The sequence below is a fragment of the Melospiza georgiana genome, chromosome 5, assembly GCF_028018845.1.
Source record: "Melospiza georgiana isolate bMelGeo1 chromosome 5, bMelGeo1.pri, whole genome shotgun sequence".
In the NCBI taxonomy this organism is placed as follows: Eukaryota; Metazoa; Chordata; class Aves; order Passeriformes; family Passerellidae; genus Melospiza; species Melospiza georgiana.
The window spans coordinates 33,360,669-33,382,951 of record NC_080434.1 but is presented as its reverse complement, the minus strand read 5'-3'; the positions used below and the strand labels follow the sequence as shown (position 1 = coordinate 33,382,951).

Here is a 22,283-nt window from a genome sequence, read left to right as displayed (position 1 = left end):
CTCTTTTACACTTTAAGCCTCTCTTGTCTCGGCCCTGCTCCGAGCTGCAGCTGGCAGCTCGCAACAAGGCCCTGCACCCACACCCTTTGTAATAAACCGATAGTTTCACGACTTGGCTGCAGAGATCTCTCATCTCTGTCCGTCCCGACCGTGCGTGACCCCCGTCTCTCCTACAGACACTCCCACAGACGTTCCTACAGGGCTCCCTGGAAGTAAAGGGAGAGGGTTTCTCCTCAGCCTCACCAGAGCCTTTTCCGGGCAGGGCAGTTCCGACCCATCCCCACATTCTCGTGAACTTTGCGTTGTCTGCCTTCCTTGACTCGACGTAGTCATGGCTCTTTTCCCCGAGGAGCTCGCCTTCAGGTCCGGAGCTATAGCCGCGGTCACCCGGCAGTCCGCTTCCTTCTCTAGGCTTGCTGAGCCTCTCAAGCATCCTCCTAACTGCTTTGGCCCTAACTTCCTTTAATGAGCTGCATTTCATCATCACGTGCTGTCATAGGGCTTCCTTTCCCTTGGCCTCATCGGCCTCTGGCTCGTCTTGTGCTAGGACTCTTGGGTGCCTAAGGGGAAAGTGCCAAGCAGTTGCAACTTGTCTCTGTGTTATGTCATCTGTGTCTATGTTATGGTGTCTGTGTCTGTGTTATGTAGTGTGTGTCCATTGTCTTCATTATCTTCCACATCATAGGCCTTTGTTACATCTTGATGCTTTATCGGCACTCTTCTGTGCCATATAGGCCGTGTTCTACTCACATTCCTTTCCGGATATCCCTTATTCCGGCATCTTTACATTTCTACTCTTTGAGACAGGAATGTCTCACAGGGACAAGATGTTCTCGTCCATCTTCCTTCTCACTACCAGCTTTGGTAGTGCCTTTTCTCCATTTTCTTGGACTTCTAGAGTGAGCATCTTACACCCTCCTCACGTGACTGCAGTAGTTCTATAGGTTCCATCTTCTCAAAGGGTATAGGGCTCAAGAATTCATCTTCCAGAGTGTTATCTCCAGTCCTGGCTTGTATTGTATGTACCTATATCGTGTGTACCTATATTGACCTATATTGTATGTACTCACACTGTATGTACCTATGCTGGCTTGTACTGTATGTACTCACATTGTATGTGAGTGCATTGCCCTATATTATGTGTATTTACACTCTGTGTATACTTGCACTGTATGCATCAGCTTATATTGTGTGTACTTACATTGTACCACTTATGATTGGAGCTGCCCTGCCCTGGTACGTAGTCACAGTTAGGTAGAACAGTTATAGAAATTTTACTGTTCATCTGTCTTCTATGGGATTTTGGGTAGAAAATTTATCAGTCCAGAGCGGTGACAAGTCCTAGCTGTCAGATAGCCACTCGTTGACCCTTCCTCTCGTCTCACAGGTCCCCGAGGCTGCTGATTTCCCCAGGATCTGCCATTTACGTCAAGGAGCGACAGCCAGAAGATGTGTCAAAGCACGTTCTTCAGCATCTCAGGTAAGGGCTGCAGCGAGCGTGTAAGTGGAAAGAGTGTGTGGGCGTGTGTGAGAGCACGTGGCTGTGTCTGTCTGTGTCTGCTCGTCTCTGCATGTGTGAGCGCATGCTGACTGGATTTAACCTTGTGTATATGACTTTTGCTTTTCAGGTTTTGCAACTAATTGTTAAGTTTAGAATAAAAAAATCCCCAGCCGCCTTCCCCCCCCTCATCCTGGCTGTTTTTTCTTTTTCTTCGTCCTGGTCGGGTAAAAACCCAGAAAAATACCCCAAGATAGGCTAGAAAAGACCCAAAAAACCCAAGATGGGCAACAAAAAAAACCCCACAAAAACCCAGGGAAAAAAACTCAGGATGGGCAAGAAAAAAATCAAGAAAAAACTAGAACAAGCCCAGGAAAAAAACCTCAAAATGGGCAAGAGCAAACCCAGAAAAAAACCTAAAAAACCCCAAAATGGGCAAGGAAAAAAAAAAAAAAAACAGAAAAAAAAAACCCAGAAAAAAACCCCAAGATGGGCAAGAAAAACCCAGAAAAACCAAGAAAAAAACCCCAAGGTGGGCAAGAAAAAATCAACAAAAAACGCAGGAAAGTCACAGAAAAAAACCCCAAGATGGGGAAGAAAAAACCCAGAAACCACCCACAGAAAACCCAGGAAAAAAACCCCAAGATGGGCAAGAAAAATCCCAGAAAAAAAACCCAAGATGGACCAGAAAAAACCCAGAAGAAACCAAGAAAAAAACCCCGGAAGAATAAAAACGGAAAAAAACCCCAAGATTGGCAAGAATACACCCAGAAAAAAACCTCCAAGACTGGCAAGAAAAAACCAGGAAAAATCACAAGATGGGCAAGAAAAACCTGTTGTAAAAGGTGCCGTAAAGCACAACTGTTGTAAAAAACGGGCGTAAAGCGCACCTATGGCTGAAGTGGACAACTGGCTCCTGAAATGCTGCTATATGCAGGTACGTTCCCAGACCCAAGGTCAGGCTGGTTTGGCAGTGCCAAGTGCCTCCCGCAATCTGCCATCAAGAACCAGAATATGTGTGTTTAGTTTGCCAGGAAAAATTGGCCAGCAGTTCTCTTTGGGGGCCTGTGGCTGAGAGTGGCCAGCTAGTCCCTGCAATTCCACAATACGCATGATGTTTCCCAGACCCAAGTTGGCAGAAGTGCTGTCGGGCAGGTTTGACAATGGCAAGTGACTGCTGCAATCTGACATCAAGAGCCGAGGCTGGTGAGTTTAATTTGCCAGGCAAAACGGACCAGTATTTCTCTTCGGAACTCTGTTGCCGGAGTGGCTTGCTGAAATTTTGCAATATGCAAGATGGTCCCGGATCCAAGGTGACATCAGTACCAAGACGGGCTGGTTTGAAGGCCCTACTGGCTCCTGCCATCTGCCATCAAAAACTGGGGAAGGTGCGTTTAGTTTCCCAGGGAAAAGATCTGAGGTTTGTGTTTGGGTGCTGTTGGTGGCGTGGCCGACTGGCTCCTGCAATTCCGCCATACACAGAGTGGTTCCTAGACCCAAGGTGGCACCAGTGCCAATTTGGGCTGGTTGGACATTGCCAAGTGGCTCCTGCAATCTGCCGTCAAGAACCAGGAGACATGAATTTTCTTTTCAAAGGAAAATGGCCGATGTTTGAGTTCAGGGGCCTCTGGGTGGAGTGGTCGACTGGATGCTGAAATTCCACAATACGCAGGATCGTTCCCAGACCCACGCTGGCACCAGTGTCCAGTCAGGCGGTTTTGACAGTGCCAAGTGGCTCCTGCAATCTGCCATTATGAACCACAGCAGGTGAGTTTAGTTTGCCAGGAAAAACGGGCGAGGTTTTTATTTGTTGGCCTGTGGCCGGACTGGCCCTCTGTCTCCAGATATTCCACATTATGCAGGCTAGTGAGATTAAGAACAGCCATTTTAGACTCTAGGGATTTTTGTAGCTGCCTTTTAAATTTCACCATTTTGCAGCTGCCTTTTCAATTTCTGAGCCACTAATGAAAGAAAGGACACGTATCTACACTGTTTTCAACGTGGAAACCATCCACTACTGCCCATGTGCCCAGATTCAAAGCCTAACAATCCTGTCTGGCCTCATTGGGAGGAATTATTTGCATTCAAAATACTAGACTAGTATTTGATTTCCACCAGCAGAGTCCATTGGGCAGCTTCTATCATCTGCATTTCAATATTTAGTCCTCCTCTATGTTTACAGTGCAAAGCTCTTTCAGAATGATGGTGTGCCCACTGTCTCACCAACTGTGATGTTTGTACCAAGTCTCCCATGAAAAGGAGCTGTACAAAAGGCAAGCCAGGGCAGTGATTTCTGTTGCTCACTTGCAATACCCACAAATCAAAGCTATTTAGACTAATTTAAGACTGAAGAAGAACATGCCTTCAAAGGATTCAAAAAATCATAAGTCAATACCGGTTCAGTTCCGTATTCAGGACAAGAGCACATCCCACAGACTGAGGGAATTGGGGCTGCTTAGCCCGGTGAAGAGAAGGTTGCATGAAGACCTCATAACACCTTCTGGTATCTGAAGGGAAGCAGGAGAGGGACTCTCGTATTAGGAACTACGGAGACAGGACAATGGGCAATGGCTTCAAAGTGAAAGAGGGCAGGCTGAAACTACATCTTAGGAAGAAATTCTTCCCTGTGAGGGTGGTGAGCTGTAGCAGGCGCTGGGCCTGCTAGGGCTCCTGGAGGGCAGAGGCTTAAAGATAGAAAATGCCATGTACTGCTGAAATAGCAAGCCCCTCTCTTCCCCCTTTCAGACCCCAGCTTATGTCTCTGTAACCCCATAGGTCACTTTCCCTTAGCCCCTTCCATTGGCCAATTCTGGGTACCCCTGTACCCTATATATTGGGCCGTTTTATCCCATTCTTGAAAGAGGAGCCATCGCTGGAACCCTTCACAGACCCCCAGTAAAGACATCGCTGTGGAACACCAAGATGGCCTTCTCCTCTTTCTCCAGGACCTGCTGGTCAGCCTGCAGCGCCCTAGCAAGCAAAAGAGCTGAACCCAAAAAGGCTGATAATCAAGAAAGAGCTGATATCCCTTATGATTACTAAAGGCAGCCAGCGACTCAGAGCTGCTTGGTTTTCAGGCAGGCTGTCCCTGTAAGAGAACTGAGCTATCTGGCCCGTGCAGCCTGCTCGGGGGCAAACCTACTCACAACAGGAGGCTGAGATAGTGAGGCACTGGCACAGCTTGCCCAGAGAAGTTACGAACACCCCAACCTGGTGTTCAAGGCCAGGCTGGATGGGGCTCTGAGCAACCTAGGCAAGTAAAAGGTGTCCCTGCCCCTGCCAGAGGGTTGGAACTAGATGGCCTTTAATGTCTTTTTCAACCCCGGTCATTTTATGATCTGTTGAAGTGAGGGGAGAACGACCATCCTGTGATGCATCGAACTCGATTTATTGATCGATCAGTCAGCTTAAATAACAGTGTTAACGAACTTCATGCATATTCCGAAATACAGGTTTATGATAGGCTAACAGAGAAAACTCTAACCACACCTTTTGTTTTACTACACCGTTGATTGTTTACACAAAACAAAACCAGTGTTCTCACTGTGATGCAAACGGTTCCCAAAACTTCCACATCTGTTCTCAGGGTGCCATCTTTTCCCAGAGAGAGTGTTACACTTGTTATGAGAAGACTGCCTGAGAACTTTATTGTTTATACAATGATGCCCGAAAGAGTCTAATTGTTTATAGAAGTCAGGCTGGGAACTGCTTCACAGCTACCTGTTACTTTTCTCTCAATTGTATGGCTTCATGGCCTTTTTCTTTAAGCCATGCTTGAACTAAACTCCCGACAATGATCCTGGGATTCTTCTGTGGTAGCGTTCAGGATGGAGCGTGTTCTGCATGTTGGCCATTTCCAATACACCATTGGTTCCAGGTGCCATACACTAGCTTGCTCCCTGAAAATTCTGTCAGAATGAAAAACATCTCTCTATATATTATATATATAATAAATGAACAAAAGGGTTTACACGTTTGTCCACTAAGTTGTGGATGAGATTGCTGTGAACTTTCATTTGGTTTTCTTGTTTGCTCACGAGGCTGACGGTCCTTGTGTCAGCTGCGTCAAAGGCAGCATTTGCCGCCTCCTCCCTCCTCTCTCCTCCCTCTTGCAATTTCATTCTGTTGACAATTTAATGTCGTTTTCCCTTTCATACCTGAAAAAATCCCTGCATGCTTCTGGGTTTTCTCCTTTTTCATGCAGATCTTCTTCCACCCTTGACAATCCATACTTTTCATAAGATAAGGGCATGCTTGCAGGCATAAAAGACTTTGATTCCTTATTACATCGATGGGAATATAATTATTCACTTCATGCCTTTTCATAGAAACCATAGGGAATTGATAGCTTGCTCCCTGAAGCACATTAGGAAGAGAATGAAACCTTAATCATGTGGAGTGGAAAATTGCTATCTATTTTCTTCCAAGAACTACCCCAAAAGATGCAGGGGGTGATGAAGCCTGGCTAGATGAGTTTCCCTTCAAATGGAAGGAAACAACCATGCCACTTCATACAAGTCAGTCTTATAGAAGAGAGAAATTCACTTCTTGGGACGTTGCAGGATTTGAATGCAGAGTCACACTTATCTTTTGTTTCTTTGTTGTCTGTTTGGAATGGAAAACGCTGCTTTGAAGAGGGAAGTTCCTAACAGACATTCCTCTTTACAAACACATATGCTTCCCTCTTCTTCAGAGCCCTTATTGGCGTGGTACTTCAAGGTAAGAAGGAGCAAGCAGAGAGCACTGCGAACTGACCACGGTTTGCAGGTTGTATAGGAAAGAGGACTGCCCCTTGAATGTGGTGCAAATGCAAACTTCCACCAGTTTCAGGGGTACGCTCCAGCCAAGCTTGTTATCCTGACATATTTTCTCTCTGTGAAATGCTTTGCGGTATGATCTGGACGACAAGAGACGCAGAATACGCAGGGGCTACGTAGTGCTGAGAATGTAAGTGCCTGGCCTGAATGTCTGTTGGCAGAAGCAGTGCTCTAGAGCCCTTGGCTGCTGCCACAATTATCTGAGTGGGAAATAGATGCCTATTCCCCTCTGGAAGAGTAAATGCAGGACTGGTTACAAGAGTCGAACACCACCGGACTGGTGGCTTCGGCATACCAGCTGTAAAAGGAGCATGACTCTTACTGGCCTACCAATCAAACTCACAATGGCTGTGGTAAGGATTAAAGTTCAGTGAGAGCTATTTGTGCTGCTACCTATGGCTCTTCCAACCCTTCTGTGGAAACAACTGTGCCTACCTTTAGGTTCTGAGATCCAGAGAACACAATGGTAGTTGCAGTGGAGAAGGGAAGGACAGAGTGCATTGGTGAGTTTGATGTGGCTTATGTGGGGCAGGCGGAAGGTGTAGCCCAAGGCTCGCTTTCATTTCTAGAGCCTTTTACTATGCAAACAGCTGCTGGATGTTTGCAACAAAGATGTGAGAGTGAAAAAGTGAGGACAGGTCTATGTGGGAAAGAAGATACAGAGCATTCTGCACAGCTTAAAAGTTGTTTAGAAAACAAAAGGAGGTATTTTGAGAACATGACACTTCCACCTGTGTGACCTCTAGCTGCTTGGATATGGCCACAATGAGAGAATGTGAAAGTATTTGCGCTGCCAACATCAGCTTGCACAGGAAAGAGGATAGGTTGGCAAATGCCTTCTGTCCTGGCACATCTGTCAGACAGGCAGCTGAAAATGCTTGGCTGTAGCGATAGTCTCTGTCTCTTTCAGAGGATGTGCTGAAGCTATATATATATGTATATATAATTGAGAAAGAATCTGCAAATTGCTAGTATGTTTCATTTGGTTGACAGACTGCAAAGGGACTGCTGTGGCCAGCACTGCCTTTTTGTTGTAGGACTTTTTCTTTGAGAGCAGCTGCTGGACATTTTGAAGCTGTTTGGGATCTTCAAGCGTTAGAGTGCAAGACAGTATATAGATCTTGAGGGAAAGTGCATATCTCGAGGGAGCTGGATGCAGTTCACTGGGTGAGAGTTAGATGTTGAGCAGCTGATGGCCCAGAAAACGTTTGAAAATGAAGAGACCATGCTGCAATTGCCTTTTATTTTGAAGCTTATAAACTGTGCAGCCAACAGTGAAATGATTCCTCTTCCTTCTCTGCTACACACAGGATCCCATTCTGTCAGTGCCCAAGAGCCTGGATCCACAGCAGAACTCTTGCCCCCACACTGCTCCCACACAAAAGGGCTGGGCTAGAAAAGTGCTTGTCTTTTTCCTGGGCACTGTCAGTATTCACCTAAACAACCACACCACAGCATTGTCAACCCACAAAACAAGGACACGCACCGAGCCCTGCTCGAAACCACCACCAGGACACAGCCAAGTCAGAAATGTCCCTGCTCTCCAATCAACTGTGTCGGGACAAAAAGATTTCACCCATCTTCCCCTTCCAAGTGGATACTCTTCTTTGCCCCACACTCAAAGGCCAACACCGGCTCTTCTGCCCTAACAAACTTTTCTCTCTGGTAGAGTCTGGTAACAAACTTGAAAACATTGGCCGAGCTCGCAACAGAGCTTGCAAAACTGTTGGTGGAGAAAGCTCTTTGCTGCCTAAGATTTCAATTGTATCCATCAAACTATAAACACACAGCCTGCTATCGCCACTTTCCTTCTCAGCTCTAGGTAGCACTGTAAGCCTCCAATCTCTCCAAGTCAGGATCCAAATGGGATTGCACCAGGCACTGCTCACACTTGTCCCTAAGGCTACAAGGGACAAAAACCTGTCCTATAGAGGCCTGGCCTCTGCATTCCCACTGACAGTTCAACAACTCTAACCCAGAGAACTGCCTATTGGGAAATGCCTTTTAATTCACTGAGACCACCCAAAATGCCCATCCAAACTTTGCCAAAGAGAGGAGGAACTAGAAGCCAATCTCACAAGAAATGGCGTCCCCTCCTCCATAATCCAAAACATCCAGGGCCTGATCCTATACCAAGGTGTCAGAACACTGCTATTGGGCATTACCTGCGTGGGGCACTAGCTAGGCTGCACACCAGGACCCAGCGCAGCTCTTTACCTTGTCCAAAAGAAATGTGCTGGCAGAATTTTAAGAAGGCTGCCTCGAGGAAGTGGAAAACACATGCCAAATGTATTCTTTCAGAAAGGAGACTGCCTTCCAAAGATGGACATCGACTCCATGATTGTACACATTGAGTCAGTGCTTCCAAACAAAATATGCCAGGATAGATAGTTGCTGCTGCTATTAAGCTGCAGGACACAGCTTCTTATCTGCACCTCCAACACTGGGGCTAAGTTCTTTCCTTCCCATGAGAAAGCATTGCTGTTCTCCTTCAGGAACTTACCAAGCAAAAGTTGCATACCACGTCCGGTACTGACTTTGTCCAGCAATGGCTCCTACACAGAAGGAGCCAGGACAGAAATGTCTTGCTGGACTATACCTCCCCACGATACCTTATCAGCTGCCCTACCAACATTGCCTGTCACCGTGGTCACAGGGGTTTTCAGGATGAGAGAGAGATGAAAATGTTGACTCCATAATCAGAAGGCTTGATTTATTATTTTATGGTATACATACTACATTATAACTATACTAAAAAGAAATTGAAGTAAAAGGTTCTCAGAAGGCTTGCTAAGGTAAGAATAGAAAAGAATGAATAACAAAGATCTGTGTCTTGGCAGAGAGGGAGAGCAGCTCTGCTGTGAGTGGTCAGTAAATCAAAACATCCACAGGAGACCAATCACGGATCCACCTGCTGCATTCCACAGCAGCAGATAACCATTGTTTATATTTGTTGCTGAAACTTCTCAGCTTCAGCAGGAAAAATCCTAATGAAAGGATTTTAATGAAAAGATGTCTGCCACATGTCACCTTGTCACCTTTTTTTATTTAGTTAAATTAAAAATAAATGTGTTTGTAATTTTCTCTGCTGGGCACATGCAGAGGAAAGAACAAACACTTGACTGGTTATCTGTTGCAAATCAAAACCTCACTCAAGTGCTGGTGTGGAATGAACAGGGAATTTCTTCACCTGTAGAACATAAAATTCTACCAAATCACTAAGATAATCCCACAATATAAGAAAATGCAAAAACAACACAAAGAAAATTCAAGTCCAAGCAGCTGGGTTTCAGGAAAAGTCCATGGACTGAAAATGTTCCTCTTTGCCATCTTTGAAACTCCTTTTTGGTCCTGAAACAGGCTTGCTGCAGAAAAGTCCTTAAATAGTTATCAAAAGTCCATTGGCAGTCACAAAAGAATTTCAAAGAATTTTGAGACAACTTCTGGAATGTCCTGGCCAGAGCCCTTTATTGAACAACTTGGGCTGAAGCCAACCTTAGGCCCTTCAATGTTTCAGAGCTGCTGCCAGCTATTTTTTTGGGGGGTTTTTTTTTGTTTGTTTTTGGTTTTGGTTTTTTGTTTGTTTGTTTTTGGTGGGTTTTTTTTGGAACGACAAGCAGTAGCAGCATTGGAGCCAGAGAAAGGCTCTGTGGAGCCCTGGCCAATGTGGAAGGATCAGGAACCCCAGACCTGGCCCATAGAAAGGTGGCCCAGGACCAGAAGGGGGAAGCAATACCCCCAAACCAAGCAGAAGGCCAAGAGGGGGCCCTGGTCCAGGGTCCCGAGCCCAACAGCCCAGACCCAGCCCGCCAGGCGGACTCTGCATTCCCACAGCCTGGCACCACACTGCCAATGGAATGGCAGAATGGGTGACCAAACACTTCCTTTCCCTAAAATCACTGAGACATGCCAGCAGCAGGGGAATAGAAGCTGTCCCAGCAATCCTCATTTTGGGTCTAGGAATGTTTGTTCCCCACAGCAAACAAGCCATGATCTATTCCCACTGTGCCCTCTGCCTCTGCAATGCAAATAGTGTTCCTCTCATCTGCCTCCCGGCACCACGCCAACCTTCTCCGACCTGGGGACAGGAGGCAGAACTTTCGGACCCACCTGCCCCTTGCCACTCTTACCCCGAAGGAGTTGCAGCTGGGCTAATTATCAAAGACTAGGAACAGGCCTGAGTTTAACAGGCCACAGCTGTAACCAGTGAGAAGAGGAGTCTATAAAAGAGTGGGGTGGCTGGTTGAGAAGGGAATTGGAGTCAGGTGGCTGCTTTGTGAAGAAAAAGGAGTCAGTGCTCTGAGGTACTGCCCATGAGAAAGCACCAAGAAGGTCTGAAACTTTTGCAATAAGGAGATGACAGTATGGAACCCCTGCAGTAAGATGACAACATTTAACCAACTGTGAAGTGGCTGGTAGGTATGGCCCAGCTATGTGAGTAGTCTCTGCTGGCATAAATCCCCAATCCCCTCCTCTGAAGCTCTACCCCCTCAGGGAGGAAGGGATTATTTTAAACACAAGCGGTTGATACTTGCATCTTGATACCTTTTCAGAGGCACTCCCAAATAGGAGGAAAGTTACACAGGAATTTGATCCTAAGAGAGTTATTCTGTAACAAGAATGACAGGGGCTGCTGGGTGCTCCAGACCTGGACTCCTGGGAAAGAAGGGATTAAAAAAAATGCACCTGCAGTCAAGACAAGTGGCATTCTGCAAAAAAAGCACCTTGCCAGGATCCCGATGGGGAAAAGATATCAAGTTTCCCACTAAAGCCAGGCTTTGAATGACACTTGGGGGAGAAATCAAGCCCTGGGTACGGAGTTTATTGGCTCTCCATCATGCACACGATCAGCTGCTGAGGGAGGAGTTTGTTCCCAATGCTGCTGAGGGAGCAGAAGGGTGGAGTAAGGAGCAGGTGGCTCCCAGCAGGGCTTGGGAAGTTGGATTGGCAGCCCACAGGATGGAAAAGCCAGGAGCGAAGGCGGGGTGATGAGTGCCTCCCTTCTTTCCCAGCCCCACAGTGAGGAGCAAAACCTCAGTGTCCCATCCCAAATCCCAGAGAGACAAAGTCCATAAACTGCCTGCCAGAGGTAGGTGCTTGTTCCCTCCCAGGTGAGTGTTTGTGCTTTATTAACACCTGGGACTGTTGGAGGATTAAAATATCATTTCAGGATATCATAGAGCTTCAGGATATTGTAGGGCATAGTATTTACCTAAACACTCATTTATCTCTTATTCCTATAGGTAAGAAAAATCTTTTTGTTGCTGCCTCTTCTGCATGGTGCGATAGAAGTCCTTTCCTTGAGCTGTTTTCTACTTGGGATTGTAGTGCAGCAAGTAGAATGGAGAGCTGAGGTCTGTTTTCAGCTGGATAATTCTTACTTTGTAGTAGTTAATATAAAACTACTTTTCTCCTTTTTATGTCTTTCAGCACCAGGTGGATGGTTTTTTATTTGTAAATGAAAATTGTGTGGTACCCTTGAGGAATAGTTATGTGTTTTAAATCTTAGTGACATATTTAAACAAATTATCATACCTCTCTGTCTTTTGAGTTTTCTTGGTCTTCATCTCTCCAGCTGAGGATTTTGTTTTGGGCTGAGTTCATGCACCTGTCCCTGGAAATTTGTATCAAGGTCGTCTTTTGAATAATCTGAAATAAGTGACAACCTGTGGACACCAGTGTGTTCATTCCTGAAATTGAGATCCAAAATGGCACAGTCAGACAATGTAATTTCCTTTGCTGAAGTGATTACTTGTTGAATCTACACCCTCTCCCTCACCTTGAAAATACCAGGGAAGACGGGAACTTGTCCTCTCTGCTGAGATTTGTGTGAAATTCAAAATATTCTAGTTTGTATTACTGAACTGAATTTAGGGCAAGATGCCTTTCAATCTTTTGCTTCTGACCCTTTATCTTCTCTTTGGCGGGAGAAAGTCTAAGTCCCCTCACACGACTTCTGCCTTCAATCGGCTCACGGTCACCCCTCCAAAATATCCCACCTTACTGGCCAAATATCATATGGGAAATAATCTAAGCCCTACCCTACCCCTGTGAGGGGATTTTTTTTTTTTCAAGCCTCAAGAACCAGCATCGCGAAACCACCTTGGACCCACGACCACAAAATGGTGCCCACGCCGTGAGGGGACAGCGGCCATGTTGGGCCTGAGGGGCTCGGCGCCGTGATCCCTGATGGAGCCAGCGGGTCTTCCAGAAGGAGCCAGCAGCTCGGGATGACTCCCGAGGGGAGGAACTTGGCGGCTCTCCCCGGGGCGGGCTGGGTCGGCAGCAGCGCGGGGAGTCCCTCGAGCGCGGTGTCCCGGCACACTGAGGGGACGGAGCTGCCCGGGTGCCCCTCACGGCCAGAGGCGGGAAGCAGAAGGCGGGAAAACGACGGGGCCCGGCCTGCCTGAGGGCAGGCAGCTCCTGGCGGTGCCTCGGAGCTGCCGTGCCTGCCATGGCGGGGCTGAGGGGCTTTTCTCCTCTGTTCGCCTTTCGGGCCCTTCAGGGCTGGACTCTGGAACCAAGGGCTCCAACTTTTTCCTCAGTGAAGCACCTTCGGGGCGGCTATGTCAGGTTTGTTGAAGGTGTTAAGTTAGCCAGATAGCACAGCAGGTGCTGCTGGGCCTCTTGGCCTGCGGTGTAGTCACCAGTGCTCCAGAGGACGAGTAACTCAGGAAAATCCAAATAAACAGAACAAGAAACCTGTCAATACCATCTGATTTAAAAATGCACTGATTTAAAATTGTCACTAACACGTTCCTCTCCTTTCGTACTCCCTTTCTTTCTGTCTGTCTCTTTTTGTACTCCCTTTCTTTCTCTCTGTCTCTTTCCTCTTTGTTTTCTCTTTTTTCTCTTCTTTTTCTCTTCTGCCTGCATCTGGATCTGTCCTAAGAAAACAAACCAGAGAATTGCGAAAAGGAGAGAAACTTACTTCCCCATAAATACCTTAAAGTCCTCCTGCAGTTTTAAAGTTAGGTGGGCAGAATTAATTTTGTTACATAAAGTTGCCTCTTAATAGATTAAAAAGTAAATGCATATCTTTTCTTTGTAGGTGCTTTTGTTCCAATGAACAAAAATATCCAGGAATTAAGGCAGTACACAGGATTTGTTAGCTATTAAAAAATTCCTATTCCTGCTATGTGTTGTTATTTTTTTTCCCAGAAGATAGTGCTCAAATTTATTGGCTTTCATACACACTTGTATATCTAAGATTTGAAAGCTTCTCCCACAGAAGGGTCGTAAATTAGTTTGAAAATTGATGGCAAACCGTGATTTGATTTACTGATTGACTCAGACTTATGAGTCAAACTGACACCACACCCTCAGGAATGGAGTAAATAATCCACTGCCTGATCAATTCCAGTAAAATAAGACAGTGTGAATTGGCTCAGGTTTCCTTCCTTTTGTAATCAGGGTTTTAGATAACCAAACTTTCCTCTTATTCTACCGTTTCTTTCAGAAAGGTGGAGATGTGCAGAAGGGGCTGCATGAAGTGAGATGAAATTTGGGGCAGCTTCTTAAATTTAGGTGAGTCTTTGTCACTGCTGAGTCTTTGGTCAGTTTCACCAGCACTATTTTGAGCAGCCTCTTTTTGAGTGAAGTCATGCAGCAGCATCATGTGAGGTACCCATTCTCTGTTTTTTTATTCTTAAAGCATAACCAGACATTTTTCACATGTTCCATGGAGAATTTCCTTGGGGTGGGGTGACTAGGAAATAGCAAGCAATGTTTTTGAGGAGTTCAATGATCATTCCAATAAAAGATGTTTATTTGTTCATGACTTTCGGCTGCTCTTTCCTTCCACGCTGATCGTCTCCTGGTTTAGTTACTGCCACAAAAATTCTGTTTTGGAAGAAAATTACTTTTTGAAATGTTGCTTAGGTGGACACGTGGAATTTGTTGGGACATCAGTTCCACCATTAAAAGAAAAGACTGACAGTACTTTTGGTGGTTAAATCAGTTTTTCTTGCTGGTTTCACTAAGAGTTTTGTCCTTTCTTGTTTGTGATGTCCTAATTTTTGCCCCGCCGTCCACTTGAGTTACACAGTAACCCCTTCGAATTTAAAAAAATCCATAGCTTGATATTTAATAACAGAACATCGAAATTGCTGTGTTTGTGACAAGTGAAAGAAGTTACTTTTTGCCAAGAGGAAATAATAGCCAGCGTTTTCTTTCGGGAGGAGAATTGAGCAGCTCAGAAATGACCACGAGGTGGCAGCACCACCTCGTAAAGCTGTCAGTTGCCTGCAGCTTGCAAATAGTAGCCAAAGCCTGCTGGAGACAGGTTGTTAAATCTGGGGTTTGATTGTTGTGTAGGAAATGTTAAAAGTAACATTAGTTTGAGAAAAAGCTTAATCTGCTACTACACTCCACTCTCTGCCCTATTCTTTTGCTTCTTTTGTTTAAGTGAAGCACTGATTGCACAGATGGTGAAATGAAGAGCAAACTGATAAAAACAGAAACCCTACAAAACTACACAATATAGAGGAGAGAGAAAACATCCATGTGTTAGGCAGGCTCGGAATGAGGAGGCTGAGGCTGCTTCTCCTTTGATGGTTCTTACAGCTTCTAATTTTTCCACCTCAAACTTCTCATAGAGAACAAGAAAGGACCCTGAATTTGATGCATCCACATCCCATCTGTCACCTGGAATCCACCGTTTGTCAGCTCTATTCCCAGTTGGGAGAAGTGAAGAGGATCTGTGAAAGCAAGGTATGTATGGATTTGCCTGTTAGCACTGGTGCCAGATCTGAAATGTTCCAGAGACATGAGTGAAGCCTCTTGATGAGGGATTGTTTCAGAAAAACTGTCTGGACAATAGGAAAAATTTCATTAACTTAAACTTGGCACATAAGAGTATCTTTATTTAATAGCCTTATAGACTGGTCCATCATCTCATAAACTGGCAGAAGTTGCCTCCTTTCAGAGAAAGTGAACACTACTTGGTACAAAACATGTTTGCCTGGAGATTTCTGAATGAAGCCATAGTAAAGGAATAGTCCTTGGTGAAAAAAGGACTTTTTTTCCCCAAAGGGTAATTTTACCATTTCAATCAGCATTTATGTTGTAGATAAGGGTCTTCTGAAGAGCTCTGGATCAGGGTGGAAGCCAACTTACTTTCCAGAACCTCAGCTAACTCTGAAATGAAACTGAGCTTGATCACTAAAATAAGGCAACACAATTAGGAGTACACCCAGGGAATAACTCTGCTGGGCCAAAAGATAACATTTGTGCTTCTTTCAAGTAGGACCTGGAAGCAAACTAGAAGAAATGGAATTTACTGTTTAAATAGAATGCTTTAAGATAACTCATCATGAATATTTGCCCTTTTCTAGGTCCAAGACCTTGAGAAGCAGTTCTACCTAGCTCATTCTGAGACAGCAGAAGCTCAGACAGGCAGCACTCAGAATTCCAAACTGAGGACCCGTGTTATTTCTCAGACAAGAAATACGGGACATGGAAGCCCCATGCAGGTCAGCATCTTGAGAAGAAAAATCACTCCAGACAGCATTTAATTCTTCTTGGTGAGAAGGGATTTGAGTGCACATGGCGGGGCTGCTACAAGAGAATGGCAATAATGTTCATAAGCTACACCTGGTAAGATTAGTTATTCTTTCAAGCCATCAGCTATCAACAAGTAGTTGGTCTGTTTCACTCTGGTTTTCTTTCTTGCCCTAAACTGGGATTTTAAGTAGTGACGTCCATACATCTTTGTGGTTATTTTATATAATTACGTATATTACACACACTTGTTTTTTATGTAAGCAGAGTGTCAAGGATGAGAAAGAAGCTAGAATATGTGAAATGGAGGCCAAGCTGAGCAAACTGGAGCTGGAAAAGGTTCAACTGGTTAGCACATGCACCAAGAGGCTCCAGGCACTGATTGATGCAAAACTGGAAAAAGATGATCTCCTGCAGGAACTCTGGGCTGGCCAGAGGGAGCTAGCTGGCCCTGCAGGTAGGGAGCCTCAGCTCAGCTCCCACAGCTGCTAATTTGGGCTCATGTTAAAAATAAAAGAGCAGCCTGCTGGCTGAATCCAAATATGGCTGCTGGTACAGCATGAGGTTCCTGCCAGCCCAGGATGGTCAGATTGTTCCAGGGAGCTATGTGGGATTCTGGCACTGAAGGGGGGGGAACACAATCTTAATGGCCCATCTCACTATGAGCAAAAATATTTAAAACTGGGTGAGTCAGGAGATGAAAAAAGCAGATCTAGTAAATCATAGAATAGCAACCTGACCCTTTTTTCAAGAGTGGTATGTAACAGCAGTACCGGATCCCATTAACTATCTATGGCCACATTATAGTGCAACTTGGTTTTGTTGCAAATTTGCAAGCATGGAAGGATATTGTCCCCTTCTGGGACATTTTGGTGTGCATGTTATGGCTGCCAGGTTTGTATAAGCCGTTGCTTTTGTGAGCCTGTCAGCAAAGGCATCCTGCAGTATTTCTGTGCTGATAGCAGGAGGTGAATACAGCATCCCTGTGTGCACCTTGTTTTTGTCAGAGAGAGGACAGCAAAGAGTGCAATCCCTAGAAGGTTAGCACAGCACATTCATGCCCTTTGTGTGTTCTGTTGCAGGCATCCCTGCAGTTTGCAGAGTGCCAGTGCATTGTGCAATGCCAGGAGCAGGAAGCCATGCAGGCTGCAGCACACCTTGGATGTGAGCGAGTGCCTTCCTGGGAAGTGTGGGCCCAGCCTCAGCTTCATTTGCTTTGGGGCCTGGCTTTAGGTTTAACCTCTTCTGTGCAAACAGCTCTCAAAAGTCTGTATTCTGAAACCCTTTTCTGTGTGGAATTCCTCAGTGCTGCACATGTCCATAATTCCAGGTTTTTGGAGTGCTATTTCCAGTAATGACAACAAAATATTAGATGGAGTCCAATCCCTGTCTATACTCCTTAGATGAATAGAGGATATTTTTTACTTTTGCCTTATTTCTGACCATGGACTCTTCAAGCTGCAGTGAGGCTACTGCTCTAAATGAAGGGTACCTTGAGAGCAGCAGTTTTATCGCAAGAAGTTATCGTTCATTTTAGTGACTCACCCCAGCTGCTGGCTTTGAAAGAGGAACAGAGTGCTATATTCAAAATACAATTCTACATAAGCAATACAAAAAGTGCTTCAGAGGATGAATGACCAAGGTGGGTAACTTTTATTGTTTTTCCCCAGGAGCTGCAGGGCCCAGGCTACTCCTCAGCTTCTGCCTCAGGGGAGCTGCAGCACTCTGTGCCTCGGTCCCACCTGCTCTCTGCTGTCTGGCCACATGCCCTGCACCTGCCCAGCTCTGCCCCCCAGGTGAGTGCCTGCCTCAGCATGGACACCAGCATGTCCCAAACAGCAAAAATAACATGGAATTTCTTCAGGGAAGAGCATCTGCTCAGAACATCTGAGAGCAAATTCCTAACGCCCAAGGTGAAATAATTCCTGTAGCTTCTCATGTGCTGGGTCCTTTCAGATTTTTTTTTTTTTTGTTGCAAAAACAATGTGACAACTATAAAATCCTATAGACTGTGCTAAGTTTATCTTACCTCTACCACAAATAACATTCATGAACGATCAAGTCATGAACTATTAAGTCTGAAGGTAAGTGGTTCAGTTTTCACTTTTTTTTGCTGTTTATCACATTTGACAGTGAAAATAGATTTGTGCTTAGCTGTTGAAACATTTAATCATCTGCTTGATATTTGAATCTTCCTCCAACCTAACTTTTATGATTTTGATCAGTTTTATCCACACCGTTTTTCTTCCTTTTGATTTTGTACGTCTACCTTTAGATTGAAATAAAATACACTGATTTTTCATTACAGAAAACATCAACTTTAACCTCTCATAAAAAAATTTTTTAGCTACTTTCTTCATAGTTTTTGTGTAAATCTCCTGAGGTGACTCAATGTTTCTCCCAGGTATTTTCATTAATTTCAGCCTCAAAACCTATAGGAGGCCACAAGTTAGTGCAGGCAAGTTTCAGGAAGATTTTCTGGTTTGCTTCCTGATGTGGTGGCAAATATTTCCATCAAGGAACAAAGGATAGTTCCTTCTGTGAAATCCCTGCAGCACCAGGCACTCCCATTCTCTCTTCTCAGAGTTAATCAATTTATACTTCTGAAGATAAAGAAGGAAAAAGGACTTAGTTTTAATTTAATACTACAGTGAGGACCCAACAGGTTGCAGGAACACTTGAATCAAAGTCTACTTTAATCTTCTGGTTCCTGCATCATTAGTTATTATAGAAAATGAAGCAGCTGCAACACTTGAGACAGACTCTGCCGGGTGATAGTCTGGTTTCCTAGCTGGAGTGTGGAAAAGGAGAATTTGGTCTGACTCAAAGTCACTTTAACCCATTATGAAGCTGAGGATTTGTTGCCCATATAAGCCCTGCTGAAATCAGTGTATTCACATTAAAAATTACCTTTATTTTAAAATAAAAATAGGGTAGCAAAGTTTTTCCAAAGTTCCAAGTTTTTCCATCTCCCGGTGGAACAAAGGTCAGCGGGAGTAGTGCTTTGAACATGTGAAATGCTGAAAAATCCAGTTCTCAGCAGTGAAAAATCCAGTTTTCACTGAAACAAAGGGTTCTTTGAACCAGGCCTTTGCCTCAAGCCCTGAGCAGTAAAATGAGAATAATTTTGCACTTGATGTCCACGATGGCTGTGGCGATGAAGGGGTTTGTATCTGCAGACAGCTCAGCTGCTGCAGAGTTCGCATGGCAAACATGGAATGAGTTTGCCTGGCAAACACCCCCAGGAGCTCCTGTGTCTCCCTTCAGCCCAGCAGTATCTGGGGTCACAGGTTAAAAAGGACAAAACAAGAGTCAAGGGGGAGAAAATACATGCATTTGGATTAGTTGAGGCAAGAACTGACAACAGAGTGCCTTTGCAAATACTTTTTAACTGAGTTATTTCATGTAGAAGCCTACCAAGCTGGACATTTTGAAGGAAGAACCATTGCAGGATCTGAAGAGGATTTCTTCAAGAATTAACAAGCTCAGACAGTGAACTTCCCTCTGTGGATCTCAGCAGCCATGGTGGGAGAAAATCCCTTTTAACAACCATGAGGAATGCAGGGTAAGAATAATAGGTTTATTTCTGTTGTGTGCTGTGTACTTACAATGCCCTCTGAAACTGGGATCTGGCTCTTGACATGCTTCAGGAGCAGTGTGGGATGTGTTTTTGCAAGGTCAGGTTTACACATAAACTTGAGATAACCTGGAAGCTTCTAAAGCTTCTGTTGTTTGCCAGGTTACTCAGATGCTTTAGGTGGAAGGGAAATAGAAGATGATGACACCATTTACCTTTAGTGCTTCCTTTTATTTTTGTTCAGAGCTCCTTTCTTCTTTTCCTGCCATATGTAAATATCCAAATGCCGGATTTTTTTGTTTTTACCAAACACATGATCATAACATGTGTTTGGTAAAAAAAAAATGAAGTAGATGAAGTTGAAAAATCAATACAGCACACAGTCTGATGCTTCTAATCCAGACCGTATGCATACTTCATTAAAAAAAAATGTAATTCATGATTTTTGATGAAAATCAAAACTGCAGCTGGAGAGGCTGCTGCTGCAAGCACAGTGGAAAAGCACATTTTAGGACAGTGAGAAGTGCTTTGACTTAGCTGAGTAACCTGCCTCTCACAGTACTCCTTTGAGGCTCAGTTTCTAAGGCTTTTTTAATACAGCCCCAATGCTGAGCTTGATTGTATTGTTTTAGTCATAATGCTAAGAGCTTCCTGGAAATTATAAAACAAAGCTTTCATGTCACTTTCATCCCTCTAAGCAAGAGCTCTGAAACATATTTATATTGTTTGCTTTTCATTTCCATGGCTAAGACCTGGAGACTCCATATGAGAGCTTCACATTCTCACTGTGGGTGCTGGCTAGCATGACCACACTTCAGCATAACCCTTCCAGAATGCAGGTTTTGCCCTTATTTTGCTTTCAGGTGTCCTTCCTGCTCACATCCTGCAGATCCTGAGTCCCAGAGTGTTTCCCTGCTCCTGACATCCCTTGGTAAGTTTTCCTGGCAGCACTGATGTCAAACTGGAGCATTACAGAATATTATGAAGAATATGTAGTCCCAATGCAGTATTTTTTCCTAGGAATTTACTCAAATGCCTCTTACCAGGTGCTATTACAAAGACGGTGTTGCACTTCCTACCAAAATCTGTATCTTGTTAGAAAGCAGCTCCTCAGAGGCTGACATAAGCACACCCAAAATTGATAACTTCCAATTACTTGTGTAATTAGCATCCATAGCATTGTCACATTTTTGGAGCCCAAATTTTAGGCTCTTGAGTTCTTTATTTGGATACTTGCTCTTAACCACCCCACCTGATGAGATTGCAGCTGGCCCTGCTGCCTCACCTGAGCCCAGCCCAGTCCCAGGGAAGCTTGGCTCTCCCCAGGGAGCAGCCACAGGAATAGGTATGTCCAATCCCACATCCTGATCAGGGTGCCTTAACCCTTCCCAGTTCTGTTCAGGCAGAAGGTTAATTCTGTGATAAATGAATTTTGAGTAAAGCATAGCAGCTAATTAATCTATTACATAGTCAGAATATAAATTTCATGCACCACTAATTTTAAGGCCTGTTCAGTTGCTTTATTCAAATTAAAATGCTGTAAGGATGCTTGACATCAATACTTGCAGTAAAAAAATGTTTGTAATAGTTGTTGTGGCTCCTGTAACACAGTTAGTCAAGTTCTGGGGTTTACTGAAAATGTTGGTGTAGATTTTATTTCATAAGAACTTCAGTTTAAAGGGAATGTTTAGATAATTTATAATGGGCTTTTTTATTATTACTGATGATAATATTTTTTTCTCTAGTTTCTCAGCCCATGGAACTAGTGAGCCCACATCAAAGAGGCTACAGAACAAGATGGAGAGCCTGCAAAACCTGGTGGAATCATCTCAGATAAAAAACCAAGGTGCCAGTATTTACCAAAAATATTCCTGTTTTATTGAAAAAACAGCCATTCTCCAGAAACTGTTGTTGGTACCTGCTGAAGCACTACCTGTGCTTTTACTAGCACACACTAGTTTAACTTGTGCATTATCCTGCTCCTGGTGGAGTAATTAGATTAACTCCACAATGCCCCTTACCTCTAATAAGCTTCAGGATCCTTAACATGTCAAACATGGCAGCTGCTCAGGGGTGTCCTCGTGTGCTGTCATGGCCAATTACAGGGAATTTTTGACAAGCTGATGATTCTTTCATCAAACTGCAAAATTTCCAAAACTTAGTTGCATGAGCTCCTGGCATGCCAGATGAGATGGGGTTTATTTTCTCTGTGCTTTTTCTTATTGCATGTTCCAGTCTCTTCCCCTTTTCTCCTTTAAGTCTCATTGCACAGTTTTGGGAAATTATTTCCCCTCATCACACAGTGCATTTGTGTCAGGGACATACAAGTGACCTGATGTCGGTAAAACTAATCAAGTTATTTATATAAATAAGTCAGAGCTAAGTGTTCTCATTTTTGTTCTTTGCCATCCATTAATATCCTCAGTGGTTTGTATGTAGTCACATAAAGAATTGCAAACTGAGGCTGCATTTGTAAGGGCTTTATAGGTACAGCATAACTTGTTATGGGAGGACTCTGTGAAGCTTCAGCTGGCTGCACCTGAGACCTCAGCCTTTGGAACATAAGGTGGTGTTCAGCTAATCTGTTCTTCTGCTATTTTCAGCCATGTCTCCAATGATCAGAACTCAGGAGGTGAAGACAAAGAAATGCAAGGAAAAGGAGAAAAAGCTGTTCAAGTGAAGGCACTGTATGCATTAGTGATTGCTTTCATGTAGATCCATTGTGTTTAAGTTGGTTTTAAATATTAATAATAAAAGAATAAAAAGCCCTTACAATTTTAAAATTCTTGTTTATAGCTCTTATTTTAAATTAGCAGGAAGTACAGAGCAGAAAGTAACTTTAAGGGTAATTTAATCTCCTTCCAACCCCTTGCTATGGGCTGGGGCACCT

General features: G+C 44.3%; 1 long non-coding RNA gene across 3 annotated transcripts; it reads left to right on the top strand.

Annotated features, from left to right (window-relative positions):
- The first annotated feature begins 15 nt into the window (after window positions 1-15).
- Window positions 16-22,117, top strand: LOC131084130 (uncharacterized). 3 transcript variants are annotated; one of them, XR_009114513.1, is made up of 11 exons: window positions 16-363; window positions 1,388-1,480; window positions 13,775-13,842; window positions 14,913-15,027; window positions 15,651-15,788; window positions 16,084-16,273; window positions 17,487-17,612; window positions 19,229-19,381; window positions 20,257-20,324; window positions 21,139-21,239; window positions 21,997-22,117. It is a non-coding gene; the product is annotated as an uncharacterized LOC131084130 (long non-coding RNA). The 3 variants fall into 3 exon arrangements; XR_009114511.1 differs by having other exon boundaries at window positions 19,226-19,381; XR_009114512.1 differs by having other exon boundaries at window positions 16,081-16,273; window positions 19,226-19,381.
- Window positions 22,118-22,283: the final 166 nt, after the last annotated feature.